The 5,109-nt window shown below is 28.3% G+C and overlaps 1 long non-coding RNA gene across 1 annotated transcript; it reads right to left on the bottom strand.

Annotated features, from left to right (window-relative positions):
* Nucleotides 1-665: 665 nt before the first annotated feature.
* LOC105130215 (uncharacterized) lies at nucleotides 666-2,462 on the bottom strand. Its single transcript, XR_843201.1, has 2 exons — nucleotides 2,312-2,462; nucleotides 666-1,366 (listed from the first exon to the last, which is right to left on the bottom strand). It is a non-coding gene; the product is annotated as an uncharacterized LOC105130215 (long non-coding RNA).
* Between the last annotated feature and the right edge of the window lie 2,647 nt (nucleotides 2,463-5,109).

Raw genomic sequence — 5,109 nt, 5'->3', positions numbered from 1 at the left:
AAACTATAATAAATGAGATGATCTCATATTAAATTAATCATATTGAGCATATGACTGAAATGTTCAAGTAACTTCAGACAATGTGAAATTCAAACAGAAGGCAGTTCCAACATTGAAAAGATTCGAAGATTAAACCCGAGAGCAATCTTAGGCCATTTGCATTGACTTGCTTTTTCACAAGTATAAATTTTTCCACCCCATCTTTAGAATCTTTAACAACATCCACAACTTGTATAATAACATAATCCTCCTATAGGTCTCAAATGCCTTGGTCCAGTTAGAATCTTTTCAGAAACTTCCTCAATAGGGTTGGTCTGATTAGAATCAATTAACTTCATAGGTATAAATTTTCCCACCCTATCTTTAGAATCCACAACACCTTCTAACCATGAACCTTTGCCAAGGTTCTGGATTTTGTCTCAATGCCAAAGATCTATTAATATACTTGCGGAAAAAAGGTGCAAAAGTTTTGGACTAATAACTGATACCATGAATAAAGATCAAGAGATACTTATGGGAAGAGGTTTCTCCCCCTACATAACCATGAAAAAACAAGCAGAATATTGGAGTGGAAAGGTTAATCATGAAATTTGCATATTCATGACTGAGATAATTGAATTTACTAAAAGTAAAACTATAAATTCCATGAGACAGAGCAATCTCAATAAGCCAAACATAAATACAGCTGAGTTCATTAAAAAATTAATATCCAAGTTCACATGTCAGCTAGAAAAACATTCTTTGAAGACTGAGGGAACCACAAAGAAGTTTAAGTTGACTAAGGTTGCAAAACAAAACGAACAAGATATACTGGTCCTAGGAAAGAACAGCAAATTCTCCAACGATAAAACCATCACCCATAGAAAAATGCAGGCATCATAAGCATAACAAGGCAATGATGGTGGAAAATGATGAGAGCAATATCAAGGAATTTAACAAAGGATCCAATGGTCTATCTAAAATCTGTTGATGGATCCTTTCCTGGCAAGCCCATATACTTCTACTGCTCAAATATTAAACCATAAAGTTCTTCTTCGAGAAAGGCAGCATTTTTTAAGGCCTTCAAAACTTCTGAGAGGAAAGGAAGTATACTATAGAATAATGCAATCAGGGAACGTTCACGTTTCAAAAATTAATGACCTGATTGAATGCATGAAATGTGTGAATTCAAAAGGTCCTCATAAGAACGATAAATATACAACAAACTCTCAATTCATCTATCTATTTTAAATAGGTTGTGATGATTCTATATTTGTCACACCATAACTCTCAATAGATTCTTCAGAAGAAAGGGTACCTGGTGTGATAAAACTAAACTATCATAGGCGACATCTATACAGTTCTGCAGCCTATGCAAGCATTCCTCCTGATGAGAAGCAGAAAACAAGGGTCTTAAGGAAATCAAGGTCAATAGAATCATATCTTTTGGCATATGCAAGAAAAGATGGTAACATGAAACAACAATGTCCTCTTTGAGAAATTTGCTAACAAGGAAGTACCATCCCTACACATTATACAACGGAAATTTTTAAAAAAATATCTAATTTTTCTCAACAACAGTTTATTAAAAATATCAGCCAAGGTACGATTAGTTACTAAATGAGACCTATAATAATTTCAAACATTAACCAGTTTAATGGTCTGCTTACCCAAATTTAATAATAGGATTAGTTACTAAATATCGAGAATGTGATATTATATGTTCTAGCAGTCACAAATCAGTTGTTGTAGCAAGAAGGCAAAAGCATTTGCAACCCCTTATATGCAATAAAAACTTTCAAGACATAAAATAGAGAAAAATATGCCTTCAGTAGTGTAGGAAGAAGAAATTTACATATATTAGGCAGCAAAATTACTTGGAAATATGGCATTTACACTACAAATTAAAACAAAAGCATTACAACAAAGAAACCCTATCAAGATTAAGAAACACAACATCCAGAGAAATTCATATTAAAGAAAAAACCCATCAATATTTGACAAAAAAAACCAATTACATGGAAAGTGAAATTAATAAATCTTGAAGAGAAACAAAAACTATTAACAAAATTCAATATAAGAATGAAATAAAAAGAAAATAAGCTAAAAAAACCAAAACTTTAAAACTGAAATTCTTCAATCCCTTAATAAAGTCAAGAAATCATAATTTACAATGACTAGAAATTTTTAAGAAACCCAGATACTAAAACATCAAAATCCAGAAATACACACCAAAAACTTTTGACCAAAATAAATATATAAAAAATCCCATAGAAGAAGAACAAATTATGTATCTAAAGAGAGATTAATAGAGAAAAATATTGGAACTCACAGAAGTAGAACACAGAATTTGAATCAAACTTCAAATAGAGAGTTTAAACAACTCAAAGAGGACTGTTGTTTCTTGAGAGAGAGAGAGAGAGAGTTTTTCTTTTGAAATTGAATAAAGTTTTGGAGAGGCTGGATTTTGACACTGCAAGAAAAACTACAGACAATTAAAAATATTATCGACCGTTGGAGTTATTGAACGACAGTGTGTTTGTCTGTTCAGGTTTTCCAAACGACAATTTCTCATAGGGATGTAAAACAATGAGGGATTTTTTTTACCTTAATGAAAAACCATTTTTATTTAAAAAAATAAAGGGGAAATAATCAAACACCATAATGTAATTCAACCTTTTATCATGTTTTTAATCTTTTATTATTTTCATATGTTTCTAGGTTTATTGTGTTTTTCCTCTTTTTTGTAAGCAAAATAAAATGAGTTTTGATATAAAATACAATGCAACAAGTTTTTTTTTCATGAACCCGAATGATATTGTTTGAGTTTTTAAATAATTAATTAATTATTTATTTATTTATAATAATTATGTTTTCTTTATTCATTAGAAAAAAAATTTAATTTTTTATTCATTAGAAGATAAATTTAACTTATCATATAAAATAAGGGACCAATAAAACTTTTTATATTAGTATAGTTTGATTTAGACTGAGTTTTTAATTGACCTAAATAAGATATAAACTTTATCAAATGTTTTGATTTGATCGAGTTTTTAGTGATTCAATTGACTATTCAAAACATGATTTGGTTTAGTGGGTTGATTAAAAAAAATCAGAATTCAAGCCTTCATTGAACCAAGTTTTTATTGTAGACAAACAAAATATTGATCTAAATAAACATATTTAATTTAATTTTTTAGTGATATGATTAATCTGGTCAAACTTAATCCAAACTTAACCAACTCAACACAAAAAAAAACTTTGTTTTAATAAATAAAAAATTGACCTAAAGTCTCCTTATTATACAACCTAGATTAGCTAAATTAGAGGGTATCTTATTTGTTAACAAACAGATAAAAAAACCAAAATAAAATAGATTATGATAATAAACACATGTCTTCTTCAAGTCTCATTATTGATTTATAAGGGGGCGTTGAGCTTTGAAGACAATCTTTTTCAATATTAGGTTTTCGAATGATATACTTTATTTTAAAATAAAATATAAAACATACAAATTTTTAATGTGAATGAAAAGTCAAGTCTAATAATGACAAGATTCTCTAGCTCACATGAAACATACTTAAGTTTATAGAAAAAGTATAAAAATTTAAATAGAAGATATATAGAAAGTAAGATTTAAATGAACCTTATTTAAATTTGAATTAAAATTATTACAAGAGATTTTTGTTATAAAGGTTCGAATATAAGTAGTATAGATCTTTTTACAGGATAAGAGATAGTAATACAGAAGGTTACAGAGAAATTTGAATATGTTACAAGATGATAAATGTGTGATGCTTTTTATAAAGGAACTCTTATATGAAGTTTTGCCGTCAAAGCCTGGGATAAATCTCTTTATATAGAGTAGAATAAAACTATCTTTTTTGAAAATTTTATACAGTAAATGATTTCCTTTTTAAAAAGTTAATTTTTTTTTTTTATCAATTTCCATTAATACTTATTTATTGTTTATGCAAGTAGGGGGGTTAGCTTTAAAAAAGTTGAAATGGTAGCTAGCTATTTTTACCATTTGTGCCAACAAAATAAAGATGGGCCTAATGGTTTGGAGGATCTTAACTAAAAAATAAAATAGGTTAAAGTATTTTTGGACTTTTTAAAATACCTTTTTTTTTTACAAAGGTAGTGATTACCTAAGAATTTTTGTATAAGAGAGAGGATAATATAACAGTCATTTTCATTGTCATTTGCTAGGCCAATTATAGAACTTGAGCATGATATAGATGGAGATGAATCATTATCTTTTGGTGCTTTATACGAGTTGCTTTATAATTTTGAAATACTCTTTCTTAGATTATGCTACCAAGGCAAGAAAAGCAGAAACATGAGATCTATGTGTTAGTAATTTAGATTGAGGATTTGAGTCTATAATTGGAGTATTTTGATGATGTTGTGACCATTTTATGGCAACAAGTTTAGAACTTTTGGTTTTTGCTAGAAAAGAGTCTCATTATTTTACTTTATATTTGATGATGATGATGATGAGATACTTATACAAGATAGCATTGTCCAAATGCCTGGAATATACCTAAAAGGACAAAGAATTTGGAACATGAATATTAGGAATTCAAAATAATTCTCAATCCTATTGTCAATATTCCTAACTTTGATGTTAGTGAACGTTGAGGGTATTACTAATTCTGATATTAATGAATAAGAATATTCTTGATTTTGGTACTAGTAAATAAATGAGTAAAATTAGAATTGACAGCAAAAACACTTATTCGTATTATTTGTTTTAGAGATTAAAAAAGAAAGGATAGATATGTATTGCATACTAAATTTGCATTTTACAATATAAGTTTATAACTCAATACTAAGTAAAGTCATAAAAAATACAAGGAACCCACAAATAAATCCAAAAGGATCCCTAATTTTTTTAGAATTTTATGATATTTTAAAGGTCTGTTTGGCTAGATATCAAAATAAAAAAGAGAGAGAAAAAAGAAAATAGTATAAAAATATATTTTTCTAAACATACATTTGGTTTAAAGAAAATTAGGTCAGATGGTCTAAAGCCCATACCCTACTTGGTCTCAATAATTTCTGTCTTTTTTTATGGACTGAATCTAACCTAGTAATATGAACTAGGCTTGATCCAGCCTGTCAAGC

Source organism: Populus euphratica, unplaced genomic scaffold (genome assembly GCF_000495115.2).
Source record: "Populus euphratica unplaced genomic scaffold, PopEup_1.0 scaffold95.1, whole genome shotgun sequence".
In the NCBI taxonomy this organism is placed as follows: domain Eukaryota; kingdom Viridiplantae; phylum Streptophyta; class Magnoliopsida; order Malpighiales; family Salicaceae; genus Populus; species Populus euphratica.
The sequence above is the reverse complement of the archived record's forward strand: the minus strand, read 5'-3'. Positions and strand labels throughout refer to the sequence as shown.